This window comes from Balaenoptera acutorostrata, chromosome 2, assembly GCF_949987535.1.
Source record: "Balaenoptera acutorostrata chromosome 2, mBalAcu1.1, whole genome shotgun sequence".
Taxonomy (NCBI): Eukaryota; Metazoa; Chordata; class Mammalia; order Artiodactyla; family Balaenopteridae; genus Balaenoptera; species Balaenoptera acutorostrata.
The window spans coordinates 116,971,537-116,987,594 of record NC_080065.1 but is presented as its reverse complement, the minus strand read 5'-3'; the positions used below and the strand labels follow the sequence as shown (position 1 = coordinate 116,987,594).

At 43.2% G+C, this 16,058-nt stretch overlaps 1 protein-coding gene and 1 pseudogene across 1 annotated transcript in view; one reads left to right on the top strand and one right to left on the bottom strand.

Moving 5' to 3' along the window:
• Nucleotides 1-16,058, bottom strand: part of LYRM7 (LYR motif containing 7) — a 128,419-nt gene that overhangs the window by 87,353 nt on the left and 25,008 nt on the right. The window lies entirely within an intron of this gene.
• Nucleotides 9,468-10,132, top strand: LOC102999854 (tubulin polymerization-promoting protein-like; annotated as a pseudogene).

Sequence of the window (16,058 nt, the reverse complement as noted above, 5' to 3'; positions counted from 1 at the left end):
TACTGATTTTGATAATTATACTGTTGTCATATAAGAGAAGGTCTTCGCAAATTTAGGAAATACACAATATAGTATTTTTAAGAAATACACACTGAAGTATTTCTCCAGATCTAAACCCAAGTGGGCTGTCATGATCTGAAATATGCTCATTTGGGGGAAAAAGTACATTATGCCTGCATTTACCTTCAGAAAGTTCAAGAAAAAAATGAGGGAGAGATGATAAAGCAAATGTGGTAAAATGTTAGCATTTGTAGAATCTGGATAAAGGAAATTCACATATTCTTCAACTTTTCTTGCACCTTTTCTGTAAATTTGAATCATTAAAAAATGTTTTAGAGATATTACTAAAACGAATTCAAAAGGAAAACTGAACTTCTAACAAAAAAATAAGTGATCTGACTAAAGATAATGCTCTTATGAGCCACATGGTAAATCTGGTTTACTGAAATGAAAACCAGTTAAATAAGTATTATCTAACCATTTTTTATATCTCACTTGCTGTTACCAAATCTTTGGAGTTTTCACCAGAGAGCAATTATAGTTTAGGTTTTAACTTATTAACAATGGCAGTAAATTGTTTCACTTATCAAACATACATGTGCTTATTTTTTGCTAGACATTACATCAAGAAATGAAGTTACAGAGATAAATATATAATAGTCTCTTAAGTACAGCACGGTGACTTTAGTTAATAATACTGTACTGCATACTTGAAAGTTGCTAATAGAATCTTAAAAGTCCTCATCACAAGAAAAAAAAATTTTTTAACTATGTATGGGGACAGATTAACTAGACTTACTGTGGTGATCATTTCAAAATATATATAAATAGAGAGGACAGACAGCAGAAGCAAGAGTAACTACAATCCTGCAGCCGGTGGAACAAAAACCACATTCACAGAAAGATACACAAGATGAAAAGGCAGAGGGCTATGTGCCAGATGAAGGAACAAGATAAAGTCCCAGAAAAACAACTAAATGAAGTGGAGATAGGAAACCTTCCAGAAAAGGAATTCAGAATAATGATAGTGAAGATGATCCAGGACCTTGGAAAAAGAATGGAGGCAAAGATTGAGAAGATGCAAGAAATGTTTAACAAAGACGTAGAAGAATTAAAGAACAAACATGTAGAAGAATTAAAGAACAAACAAACAGAGATGAACAATACAATAACTGAAATGAAAAATACACTGGAGGAAATCAACAGCAGGATAACTGAGGCAGAAGAACAGAGAAGTGACCTGGAAGACAGAATGGTGGAATTTACTGCTGCAGAACAGAATAAAGAAAAAAGAATGAAAAGAAATGAAGACAGCCTAAGAGACCTCTGGGACAACGTTAAACGCAACAACATTCGCATTATAGGGGTCCCAGAAGGGGAAGAGAGAGAGAAAGGACCCGAGAAAATATTTGAAGAGATTGTAGTCGAAAACTTCCCTAACATGGGAAAGGAAATAGCCACCCAAGTCCAGGAAGCACAGACAGTCCCAGGCAGGATAAACCCAAGGAGAAACATGCCAAGACACACAGTAATCAAATTGACAAAAATTAAAGACAAAGTACTGAAAGCAACAAGGGAAAAATGACAAATAACATACAAGGGAACTCCCATAAGGTTAACAGCTGATTTCTCAGCAGAAACTCTACAAGCCAGAAGGGAATGGCATGATATATTTAAAGTGATGAAAGGGAAGAAACTACAACCAAGATTACTCTACCTGGCAAGGATCTCATTCAGATTCGATGGAGAAATCAAAAGCTTTACAGACAAGCAAAAGTAAAGAGAATTCAGCACCACCAAACCAGCTCTACAACAAATGCTAAAGGAACTACTCTAAGTGGGAAACACAAGAGAAGAAAAGGACCTACAAAAACAAACCCATAACAATTAAGAAAATGGTCATAGGAACATACATATCAATAATTACCTTAAATGTGAATGGATTAAATGCTCCAACCAAAAGACACAGGCTTGCTGAATGGATACAAAAACAAGACCCATATATATGCTGTCTGCAAGAGACCCACTTCATACCTAGGGACACATACACCCTGAAAGTGAGTGGATGGAAAAACATATTCCATGCAAATGGAAATCAAAAGAAAGCTGGAGTAGCAATACTCATACCAGATAAAATAGACCTTAAAATAAAGAATGTTACAAGAGACAAAGAAGGACACTACATGGTGATCAAGGGATCAAGCCAAGAAGATATAACAATTATAAATATACATGCACCCAACACAGGAGCACCTCAATACATAAGGCAACTGCTAACAGCTATAAAAGTGGAAATCAACAGTAACACAGTAATAGTGGGGGACTTTAACACCTCACTTACACCAATAGACAGATCCTCCAAACAGAAAATTAGTAAGGAAACACAAGCTTTAAGTGACACAATAGACCAGATAGATTTAATTGATATTTATAGGACATTCCATCCAAAAACAGCAGATTACACTTTTTTCTCAAGTGCACATGGAACATTCTCCAGGATAGATCACATCTTGGGTCACAAATCAAGCCTCAGTAAATTTAGGAAAACTGAAATCATACCGAGCATCTTTTCTGACCACAACACTATGAGATCAGAAATCAATTACAGAGAAAAAAACGTTAAAAACACAAACACATAGAGGCTAAACAATATGTTACTAAATAACCAAGAGATCATTGAAAAAATCACAGGAAATCAAAAAATACCTAGAGACAAATGACAACGAAAACACGACAATTCAAAACCTATGGGATGCAGCAAAAGCAGTTCTAAGAGGGAAGTTTATAGCAGTATAAAGCCTACCTCAAGAAACAAGAAAAATCTCAAGTAAACCATCTAACCTTACACCTAAAGGAACTAGAGAAAGAAAACAAACAAAACCCACAGTTAGTAGAAGGAAAGAAATCATAAAGATCAGAGCAGAAATAAATGAAATAGAAACAAAGAAAACAATAGCAAAGATCAATAAAACTAAAAACTGGTTCTGAGAAGATAAGCAAAATTGATAAACCATTAGCCACACTCATCAAGAAAAAGAGGGATAGGACTCAAATCAATAAAATTAGAAATGAAAAAGAAGAAGTTACAACAGACACGGCAGAAATACAAAGCATCCTACGAGACTACTACAAGCAACTCTATGCCAATAAAATGGACAACCTGGAAGAAATGGACAAATTCTTAGAAAGGTATAACCTGCCAAGACTGAACCAGGAAGAAATAGAAAATATGAACAGACCAATCACAAGTAATGAAATGGAAACTGTGATTAAAAATCTTCCAACAAACAAAAGTCCAGGACCAGATGGCTTCACAGGTGAATTCTACCAAACATTTAGAGAAGAGCTAACACCCATCCTTCTCAAACTCTTCCAAAAAATTGCAGAGGAAGGAACACTCCCAAACTCATTCTATGAGGCCATCATCACCCTGACACCAAAACCAGACAAAAATACTACAAAAAAAAAGAAAATTACTGACCAATACCACTGATGAATATAGACGCAAAAATCCTCAACAAAATACTAGCAAACAGAATCCAACAACAAATTAAAAGGATCAAAATGGGGCTTCCCTGGTGGCGCAGTGGTTGAGAGTCTGCCTGCTAATGCAGGGGACATGGGTTCGGGCCCTGGTCTGGGAGGATCCCACATGCCGCGGAGCAACTGGGCCCGTGAGCCACAAACTGCTGAGCCTGCGTGTCTGGAGCCTGTGCTCCGCAACGGGGGAGGCCACGATAGTGAGAGGCCCGCGCACTGCGATGAAGAGTGGCCCCCGCTTGCTGCAACTAGAGAAAGCCCTCGCACAGAAACAAAGACCCAACACAGCCAAAAATAAATAAATAAATAAATTAATTAATTAAAAAAAAAAAGGATCAAAATGTATATATATATAAATAAATATAGAATCATTATGTTGTATACTTGAAACTAGTATAGTGTTATATGTCAACTATACCTCAATTAAAAAAAAAGTCTCCTCAGCTTCAAACAGTTCACAAGCTAGTCGAAAAGACAGATTAACCAAAAGTCCAACAAATAGTGGTTTAAGTAAGAGATTTAATTTTCTCACATATCAAGAAATATAGATTAAGGCAACCCTAGGCTACTGCAGGTCCTTAGTACCACCAACGACCCAGGCTCTTCTTTTTTTCCTGTTCTGCTACTCTTCATGTATGGTTTCTGTCTTCACTACTGCTGTCACATCACATCTGCATTCCAAGCAGGAAGAGGGGAAAAGGGCGAAAAGGAGAGTGCTAGCTCGGCCTATGCTTTTTAACAGGAAAACAATAGCTTTACTGGAAGCAACATTCAGTAGACAGCTGCTTACACTGACCAGAAAGGTGTCACATGGTCTGAGATATCACTTTTTTGTCTCCCCTGTCACACTGTACTCTGAACACAATTTTTCAGTTAGTGAGAAAGAAAGGATATTGAAGAGGTAACAACCCATCCACCCTTTTAGCTACACAACATGAATATGCACCCTTCCTCCGATATATAGAATACTACATCCGTTTACTACTTGACCCCTAAGATTTCATCCATGTTCAAATCAAGGATCTCTAGCTGATGTGCTAGCCTTTCCATTAGGTCCAGCTGTGGCTCACATGGTAGATACCTATTGCAGCATAGTAAAGAATAAACAGGATACAGCAATAAAAACCTGGAATGGAAAACACATGGCAGTTACTGCTCCGCAGCAAATCCTAAATTCTAAATCCTTCTGGACAGAGGAACAAAAGCTCCTTGCTTTTGGCAGAGCAATAAACTCTAGTCAGCCAAACTGGCAATACCTAATCTTGTTTTCTGGGAGACCCAAAGACCCTCTATTGTCCACTGTCCTTCAAGGCTTCTGGTCCGTCCTCTGGGGGATCCAGATGTGGGGATATTACAAAAAATGTCCTTCTTTGAGGCTCTGAAGCTTTCATAATCCAATTCCTCTTGATATGAGTTAAGGGACCCAGGGATGGCCTTAAGAGTGGAAGAGAGCTAGCCAAACTTGGGGTTTCTTGGCAATACAATTTATTCAAAAATTTTATAACTTCAAATCTATTTTTTTCCAGTCATTTCCATGTGCAAGTAGCCACAGGCAAACATCTTGACACAGTTACTAAGCATGAAGATTTTCATTCTCTGGTTATGGTCTCTATGCTGTCCCATCTCCTTAACTCTTAGCTTAATGGACACTTCTTTTATTTTTTATTTTTTATTTTTATTTTTATTTTTTTAAAGGAAATTTTTCTGGTTTTTTTTTTTTTATAGCTACTTTATTTATTTATTTATTTATTTTTGGCTGTGTTGGGTCTTCGGTTCGTGCGAGGGCTTTCTCCAGTTGCGGCAAGTGGGGGCCACTCTTCATCGCGGCGCGGGGACCGCTCTTCATCGCGGTGCGCGGGCCTTTCACTATCGCGGCCCCTCCCATTGCGGGGCGCAGGCTCCAGACACGCAGGCTCAGTAGTTGTGGCTCACGGGCCCAGCCGCTCCGTGGCATGTGGGATCTTCCCAGACCAGGGCTCGAACCCGTGTCCCCTGCATTAGCAGGCAGATTCTCAACCACTGCGCCACCAGGGAAGCCCTTAATGGACACTTCTTAACACAATAAAAAACTATAGGATCCAGTGAGTAAATGCATCATATATCTGATCTTTGTCTGGCAAATGGGAAAACTTGGGGCACTGATCTTATATTAGATCTAAGAGACCCCTTGCTTGTATTGGCTTTAGTTTTAGTGGATAGGAGCAGCTGGCATTTTTAGGCCTGCAAGACTCTAAATTATAGGACCTTCAATCAGATTCCAGGTTGTAGCAAGAAGTGTCCCTTCACAAAGTAGTACTTCTTTCCATCTCTGCTTTGAAGACTGACTAGCTTAACCTGCATTAATCCTCTTTTTCAATATTTTGCTGAAAGCAGGAAGAAATAACGAGCACACCCTGACATTCGAATTATATCCCTTATTGCTGTAGCTGTACTCCCAAAAAACAGTAAGTGGCACTAACCTTACGTTCACTACTACATAACAAGAGCCACCAGCTTAAGGCCTGTAATGGTCAGGTCCATGTTAACAACACTCCCCTCTACCCCTGTCTTCCATTCAACTAATTTCACATTTTAGGTTGTGTAATTTTCAGTATCTCACTTCTGACAACAACTTCTGTTGTTCTTAGTTATAAGTAACAGAAGCTGACTCTGGCTAATGAGGCAGAAAAGGTATTCATTAACAGTTTATTGGTCTAACTCAAGGAATTATTGTGAAGGCTTAAGAATCAGGCAGGCTTGAGGCTAAGCTTCCAGGAACAATGTCCAAAGACATACCATAGAACTGGCCTGATGACGAAAACTGCTGCTTCCTATGGAGCACTAGAAATAACTATCACTATTTCTACCCTCATGGAGCACAACATGCTATACTTCGGATGTTGCCAGAAACTCAACTTTACTACATCTGTTCCTGCTACCACACCAATGACACTTCTGGATCAGTTACTTGACTCCGCAACCACTGATGCTAACTCTTGCCAGCAAAATGAGTTCTGTGCCAAGCCTCTTTTCTCAAGCTCACTTCTGAATACATTACAGGTAGTGTGCTGCACCTATGTTAAATACATGTGCCTGAGCTGCAAAGGAAACTGAGGAAATGAATATTCTAGATCCTATCCTGGGAATTTAGAACTCATAGAGATGGAAATTCCTGAAGTAAGACAAGGACATTCAGAAAGTGGTAAATAACCAGAAAAACTGTCAGATATTCATTACTCTATCCCTTCACACAATTTATCTTATTATGCAATCTCTGAAATCAGAAGGCATCCTACAATTGAATTTTTCTACATTCATTAATTGCTAATACCTTAATTACACCAAACATATTACAGGTATATTTACAAGCAGTATACTATTTTTCACTGTGATTATTTTATTGATTATAAAATTCCTAACCTTGCTCTCTGTATTAGATATCAAAGTACCAAAACAACATTAGTTTAGGAAGTTGTCAGATCTCAACAAGGAACCACACTAAGATCGTGATTTATTTCCTGTATTTTAGGCCCCTGAAAAAGCTTATCTCTTATGGTCATATTAAATTTATCATTTAAAAATTAATTTCTTAAAATAAACATGTTTTAACTCAATTATGGCCCCAAATCAAAATTTAGGTCAAGATTTAAAAAAATAAATAAAAGAACAGAAAAGGAAGGTACACGTCCAAACACATTTTATGAGTCTAGCATTAGCCTAATACTAAAACCAAACAAGCACACTATAAGAAAATTACAGACCAATGTCCCAGTTGAACATAGATGCAAAAACCCTCAACAAAATGGTAGGAAACTGAATTCAACAATACATTAAAAGGATCATATACCATGATCAAGTGGCATTTATTCCAGAGATACAAGGATTTTTCAATATCAGCAAGTAAATGTGATACACCACATCAATAAAATGAAGGATAAAAATCATATGATCATGTAATAAATGCCAAAAAAGCATTTGACAAAATTCAACATCTGTTTATGACAAAAACCTCTCAACAAAGTGAGTACGGAGGGAGTATACCTCAACATAATGAAGGCCATATATGAGAAGCCTACAGCTAACATCATACTCAATGGTGAAAACCTGAAAGCTTTCCCTCTAAGATCAGGAACAAGACAAGGATGCCTACCCACTACTTTCATTCAATATAATTTTGCAAGTCCTATCCAGAGCAACCAGGCAAGAAAAAGAAATACAGGCATCCAAATTGGAAAGAAGTAAAACTGTCACCGTTTGAACATGACATGACATTATATAAAGAAAGTCCTAAAGATTCCACCAAGAAACTGTTAGAACTAATTAAAAAATTCGGTAAAGTTGTAGGATACAAAAGCAATACAAAAAAATCTGTTGCATTTCTATACACTAATAATGAATGGAATAAACATCAGAAAGAGAAATTAAGAAAAAAATCCTATTAACAATTGCATACAAATGAATAAAATATCTAGGAATATATTTAACCAAGGAGGGAGAGACTGGTACCCTGAAAACTGTAAGACACTGATGAAAGAAACTGAAAACACAAACAAATGGAAAGATATTGTGTCCTCATGGATTGGAAGAATTAATATTATCATTAAAATGTCCATACTACCAAAAGCAATCTACACATTCAACACAATTCTTATCAACGTTTCAATGGCATTTTTCACAGAAACAGAACAAACAATCCTAAAATTTGTAACATGAAAGACCCTGAATAGCCAAAACAATCTTGAAAAAGAAGAAGAAGGCTGGCAACATCACACTTCCTCATTTCAAACTATACTACGAATCTATAACAATCAAAACAGTATGGTATTGGCATAAAAGAAAAACAAAACACAACAACCACCAAAAATGGAACACACAGACACAGAGAAAAGATTTGTGGTTGTCAGAGGTAGGATGGGTGTGTGTGTGTGAAATGGGTGAGGCTGGTCAAAAGGTACAAACTTCCAGTTATAAGACAGATAAGCTCTGATGATGCAATGTACAGCATGGTAACTATAGTTAAAAATACTGTATTGTACACTACAAAGCTACAGTAATCAAAACAGTGTGGTATTGGCACAAAAACAAACATGGATCCATGGAACAGAATAGAGAGCCCAGAAATAAACCCATATATCTATGGTCAAATCTTTGACAAAAGAAGCAAGAATAAACAATGGAAAACAGTCTCTTCAGCAAGTGGTGCTGGGAAAGTTGGACAGGTGCATGTAAATCAATGAAGTTAGAACACACCCTCACACCACACACAAAAAATAAACTTCAAATGTCTTAAAGACTTAGACATAAGACATGACACCATAAAACTCCTAAAAGAGAACAGAGGCAAAACATTCTCTGACATAGATCATATCAATGTTTTCTTAGGTCAGCCTCCTAAGGCAATAGAAATAAAAGCAAAAATAAACAAATGGGACCTAATCAAAGTTACAAGCTTTTGTACAGCAAAGGAAACCATAAACAAATTGAAAAGACAACCTACAGACTGGGAGAAAATATCTGCAAATGATATGACTGACAAGGGCTTAATTTCCAAAATATACCAACAGTTCATAAAACTCAACAATAAAAAAAAACCCAATTGAAAAATGGGCAGAAGACCTAAATAGACATTTCTCCAAAGAAGACATACAGATGACCAATAGGCACATGAAAAGATGCTCAACATCACTAATTATTAGAGAAATGCAAATCAAAACTACAGTGAGGTACCACCTCACACCAGTCAGAAGGGCCATCATGAAAAAATTTACAAATAACAAATGCTGGAGAGGGTGTGGAAAAAAGGGAACCCTCCTACTTGTTGGTAGGAATGTAAATTGGTGCAGCCACTACGGAAAACAGTATGACGGTGCCTCAAAAAACTAAAAATAGACTGGGTCGCTCACCTGTGAGTTGCGGAGGCACCTGCTGCAGTCACCGCATCTCTGAGCATGGCTGACAGCAGGCCCAAGGCCCCCAAGCCCGCCAACAAGACGCCCCCAAGTCCCCAGGGGACCCCACGAAGGACAAGGCAGCAAAGAGGCTGTCACTAGAGTCGGAGGGCGCCAGCAAAGGGGCAGCTACCGCGGGCCCAGAGCCCAGCGCCCTGGAGGAGGCCTTCCAGAGGTTTACGGTGCACTGGTAAACCAGGGCCACCTGTAAGGAGATGCATGGCAAGAACTGGTCCAAGCTGTGCAGGGACTGCCAGGTGATCAATGGCAAGAACATGACCGTCACGGACACAGACATCGTCTTCAGCAAGATCAAGGGCAAGTTCTGCAGGACCATCACATTTGACCAGTTCAAGGAAGCTCTGGAGGAGCTGGCCAAGAAGAGATTCAAAGACAAGAGCGGTGAGGAGGCCGCCCGAGAGGTGCACAGGCTCACTGAGGGCAAGGCCCCCATCATCTCGGGGGTGACGAAAGCCATCTCCTTGCTCACCGTGTCGCGGCTCACGGACAAGACCAAGTTCACGGGCTCCCACAAGGAGCGCTTCGACCCGTCCAGAAGGGGCAAGGGCAGGGCGGGCCGCGTGGACCTGGTGGACGAGTCGGGCTACGTGCCGGGCTACAAGCACTTGGGCACCTACGACCAGAAGGTGCAGGGGGGGAGGTAGCCGGCGGGGCCTTCTCCTGTCGCCCGGTCCCCCCTGCCGCCTCACACTTCGTTACATTCCTGTGCTTGCAGGCAGAACTCAGACCCAGGGCTGGGCGGCCGCGGAGGCACCAGGCCTCCCTCCCCCGCGGGCCTGCACTCCCCTCGACCCCAGCTTTGGCCCCGACTCACCTTTGCTAACACAACTGCCTCGTCCCTGCAGGAAGTGGGCAGATGACCCTTTCCAAAGTGTCTCCCAGGGCCAGACCACACCGGCCACTGGTTTGCAGCAAAGGGAGTGTTTTAAAGGAGCTGGTGGGCAGACGCTGTCTGGGGAGTGCTGACCCGCAAGCACCAAGGCACCAACCAGCAGCACCGATAAAGCAGACGGAGTCCCGGACACGGCGCCGCAGTGCCCCGAGAGCACCACGCAGGTATGGGAGGCAGGGCACACAGTGCACGCTTGCACACCCACGCACACATGCACGCACGCACATGCACCCACGCCCGCACCTACGCACACACGCACCCACACGCACTAAGCACCCACGACGCACGCACACGCACACACCCAGCTACGCAGGCACCCACGCATGCACACGCACGCACCCACACGCGCTCAGGCACACAACCCGAGGACCAGGTCTGCGCTGGTGGCGGGCGCCGAGCTGAGGGTTGCTGTGCAAGGGAAGAAGCCTCTGTCGACCAAAGTGACTCGAAGTGTGACGTCACAAGATTTCAAAATGGAAACTAAGGGCAATTCATTTCACTTCTCTGCGAAGAAATAGTAAACAGTGATGCATGTCTATTCTCGGGAAGGCTCAGAATATTCCATCTCTGTGACTCCCTCCCAGCGGCCCCTGTCTCCCGGCCCCGAGCGGGGAAGACCCCCGGGGGCCCTGGACTAGAGGCTGCGGGTGGCCCGCCGGCTCTCTCCTTGCTCCCCCGGCCGCTGTGGTTCCTCTGGCCTCTCTGGAGCCTCCGTGAGTGGCCTTCCCTGTCCTCCCCGCCCTGGAGTGCAGAAACCGCAGGGCAGGGCCAGAGGTCGGCAGCATCTGCGGGGTTTGGTTTCTCTGAGAGACCAGAGGTGGGGCCTCCTGCTGTCACAGTGGGCCCTTGGCAATGTGTCCCTTTGCATGGACATGGCCACAGCCTGGCGGGTAACCTTCTGGGCTCTGTGGTCCTGGTTTCGGTCCTGGGGGAAGCCCATGGCAGCCCCTGGGGAATGCTTCCGAGGAATCCAACCACCCTGCCGCTATCTGTCCTGTGTCCAGGGCAGCAGGCCAGTTAGGGGCACCCCTCCATGGACACACGGCCTGGCCCACGGCACAGGTGGCTGTGAGAAAGGCCAGCACTGCCATGGCAGGCACGTTGGTCACGGCTGGACTTGGGAGACCCCGCCCACCCACACGAAGGGGCTCAGGCCAGCGCTCCCAGCCGACACGGCCACTCGCACGGGGCTCCCCCTGGGATGGTGGTGGCCTCTGCGGGCAGCTTCGTCCTGAGGCCCTGGCACCTCACCGCACTATCACCCAGAAGTGATGCAGCACAGGCGTCCGGGGTCACTGCAAGGATGTGAATCGCTGCCGTCTAGAAAGTTTCTAAAACTTGGGGATCCGAAGCTGCCCGGCCAGGCCCGCAATCCACCACCAGGAAACTGAGGCCCGAGGGCTGGGGGAAAGCAGGCAGGACACCGACCCCCGCCCTGGGCTCCTCTCCTCCTTCCAGAGGCAAGAGTCACCTGGGGAATCGCGTCTGCAGAGAACTCTGAACGTGCAGAGTGTTTCTGAGCACTAAGTTGATCACAGGTGGGAAAGCCTGTGTTCCAGGGCTGGCCGGTTCCTCTCCGTGGACTCGGGACAGGACTCCTCCCCAGACCCATCCTCTACCCAGACGCTGCGGGTCTCTGCCTGCCCGACAGCCCGGCACCGCCCCCCCCCCGCCAGCCGTCCTGCAGCAGGACCCTGGAGTCCAGCCCTCCCAGCCGGTCAGGGGCTGGCCTGCCCGGGAGCACATGGGAGGTGGTCTGAGCAGAAGAAACCACGCCAGTGCCGTCCTGGTACGCTTCCTCACGCTGCCCCCCACTCCGGGGCCGGCCTGCGGGGCCGACACCACCCGCTGCAGGAAACCATCTTCCCGATGGTTACAGCAGCACCTCCTCCTTGGGTTAAGGAAAGTCAAGTGCACACAGCTGCCCCCGTGGCCATCCCTGCCTCAGCCCCGCACTTGCGGGCTCCCGAGCTGCCGAGGCCGAGGTGTCTGGGTGGGTCTCAGGTGTCCCCAGCCCGCCTGAGGCTTCTTTCCCGAAGTGTAGCTCTGGGGGCACATCTCCCGCTCAGGGCAGGAGGAAGCGGTGGCCCCCTCCCCGTCGGCTCTATCACGGCATCTGTGTGTAGCCCAAACACAGCACGTCGCTCGGGCTCCAAGCTCTGCACAGACACACGTGCCTCCCTCAGGCTCCGGACGCTGTGGACACACAGGCAGGTGTGCATCTTCACTGCGTGTTCTATGCAATACCCATTCGCTTCTACCAACTGCGGTTAACTAGAAACTACATGTCTCTCTGTGAACGAAGGAAACTGCACAGCAAGCCCGCCAGGAAGCAGGGACCCGTGGTCAGGGCGCACCATGCTGACTGAGCCGAGCGCCAGGACAGCAGAGCGAGCGTTTGAGAACACTGATCGCGCCACAGTACTTATTTATTTCTATTTAATGCTCTAGGATAAGCAACTAGGCGGCGGTCAGTTCACCAAAACTGATGTTCAAATTACGTAAGTTTAAAATATTATAGGAAGAGATCTATATTTATACTGGAGTATTTTTACACCTCGAATATCCTCAGTCTTAAGGTTTGAGGCCGATGAAAATTACAGTCAGGAAGAGGCACGCGGAGCTCCAGCGGCATCGCCTCCTGTCTAAGCTGCTCTACGTCCACGCCCCAGTGGCCAAGAGCTCAGCGCAGGCCACGGCGTCCCTCTGAAGCACCAAGTGGACAGAGGCTCACACACCCAAAGCCTGGACCTGCTTAGCCACCGGCTGTTGTGAATCAAGTTTTAACAGCACACAGCCCCACCATGCACCGCGCAACGCCTGTGGCTGCTTCTGTGGCTACGCCGGTGGCAGGGAGAAGATAAGTCACAGATGCCATGGCCCACGAAACTACAGCAGTCACCGCCTGGACCTCTAAGGGAGGCTGCTGGTGCTGCCTCCACCCCTGAGGACCCAGCAGGCTCCTTCCTCCGGAAGTGTTCCCACACAAGCTGGCACACCCCGTCCCACAGTGCATGCAGGCGGGGACACCGTTGTCACCTGTCCATATGCTCAGGTTGATAATTCAGCTGTACTGTGAAGTCACCGCAAGGCTGGAATGTCCTTAGAACTCTGACCCTGAGTAGCTTCCCTCCACTGACTGACTACTGAGCGCTCTGTGAAGTCCCGTGGCTCGGGTGTGGCCTTTGCCCATGGGCGTGTGGACAGCGTGGCTGGCTGGTGGTGGCCCCAGGCAGTCCCGGGAGGTGGTCGCCCTGCGCTTTGAGATGCTTTGGTTAACCCTCTCTCTTCCCCAAACCAAGCCAAACAACAAAGGAAACGCACATAACTCAAAGTTGAAAGGGAGCATATGCTACTAGTTTGTACTAAGTTTTTTTCAGGAAAGGGAAATAAATGTATATATTGATGGGGGGGGGAGCTAAAAATAGAGTTGCCATATGGTCCAGCAATCCTACTCCTGGGCATATATTCGGAACTATAATATGAAAAGATACATGCACCCCTATGTTCACAGCAGCACTATTCACAATAACCAAGACATAGAAGCAACCTAAATGTTCATCAACAGATGAATGCATAAAGAAGATGTGGTATAAATACACAGTGGAATACTACTCAAACACAAAAAAGAATAAAATAATGCCATTTGCAGCAACATAGATGGATCTAGAGATTATCATACTAAGTGAAGTAAGTCAGAAAGAGAAAGACAAATACCATATGATATCACTTACATGTGGAATCTAAAATATGACATAAATAAACTTATCTAGAAACAGAAACAGACTCACGGACATAGAGAACAGACTTGTGGTTGCCAAAGGGGAGGGCCAGTATGGGAGGGATGGATTGGGAGTTTGGGATTAGCAGATGCAAACTATTATAAATAGAATGGATAAACAACAAAGTCCTACTGTATAGCACAGGGAACTATATTCAATATCCTGTAATAAACCATAATGGAAAAGAATATGAAAAAGAATGTATATATGTATAACTGAATCACTTTGCTGTACAGCAGAAATTAACATAACATTGTAAATCAACTACTTCAATAAAATAAATTTTAAAAATACTGTATTGTATATTTGAAAGATGCTAACAGTAAATCTTAAAAGTTCTCATCACAAGAAAAAAATCTGTCACTGTGTATGGTCATGGATATTAACTAAAAACTTATTGTGGTAATCATTTCACTATATACACATATATGTTGTATACATAGTGAAATGATTATATATAACCATTATGTTGTACACCTAAAACTAATACAATGTTGTATGTTAACTATTTGTCAATTAAAAAAATCTTTCAATGGCATGGTTTGTAAGCATGTGGAAATCATAGAGGCATTTAGGATATAAATAATTTATAGGACATTAAAATATTTAACTCTGCAGTTATAAAAAGTCTCTAAATATATAAAACACACAAATACAAATGAGTTTAAATAGAGAACTTGCATACAAAATTTTCTTTTTTTTATAATTAACTTTTTATTGGAGTATAGTTGCTTTACAATGTTGTTAGTTTCTACTGTACAGCAAAGTGAATCAGCTATACGTGTATATATATATATCCCCCCTTTTGGATTTCCTTCCCATTTAGGTCACCGCAGAGCACTGAGTAGAGTTCCCTGAGCTATAAGGCAGGTTCTCATTAGTTATCTATTTTATACATAGTATCAATAGTGTATATATGTCAATCCCAATCTCCCAATTCATCCCACCCTCCTCCATCCCCCCTTGGTGTCCATACATTTGTTCTCTATGTCTGTGTCTCTACTTCTGTTTTGCAAATAAGATGATCTATACCATTTTTTCTAGATTCCACATATATGCGTTAATATGCGATACTTGTTTTTCTCTTTCTGACTTACTTCAACTTCACTCTGTATGACAGTCTCTAGGTCCATCCATGTCTGCACAAATGACCCAATTTTGTGCCTTTTTATGGCTGAGTAATATTCTGTTGTATATAGGTATCACATTCTTCTTTATCCATTCCTCTGTTGATGGACATTTAGGTTGCTCAAAATTGTTTTCTTTAAGAACCTCTTCCTGACCCACCAAGTCTGGGATTTGGAGCTCTGCCTATGTGCCTGAACAGCCCCTCTACCTCTCCTGATATGGCAGCCAAAGGACTGTGACTGAACACTTTGTTTATCTTCTAATACAGTGCTCTAAGTTCCATAAGGACTGACCACTGTTCTATTCTTAGTGCCTAGCACAACAGGTATTGAATAAATGGTGGTTGAATCACATTTACCTGCCTTAGAATACAAACTATAAAGATAGTTTAGGGCAAAGACGAATATAAAAAACCAAAGGACAGAAGTTTAAAAACACATCTGAAATAAAGAATAGCTTCCTAGAGCTTTTTTTTTTCTCTTTCAGTACTGTTCTTTATTATTTTCCAATTAAAACAAAAACAAAAAACACCTTATTTTACAATCACTTAGGTAACACAATGCAGACAAAGAATATATTTAACCTTTTTTTCTTCAGCAATATCCACTCTGTGAAATAGGGAGAAGACTCACGATATAGGCCTCTGATCTCAAAGAGCTCAAATTCTGGGGAGCTTGTTAAATATGCAGATATCCTCTGCTTTTCTGCACAAGCACACTAGCCAGAAAATATGTCTTCTTAAAGCCTCTGACCTTGAAGCACATATCT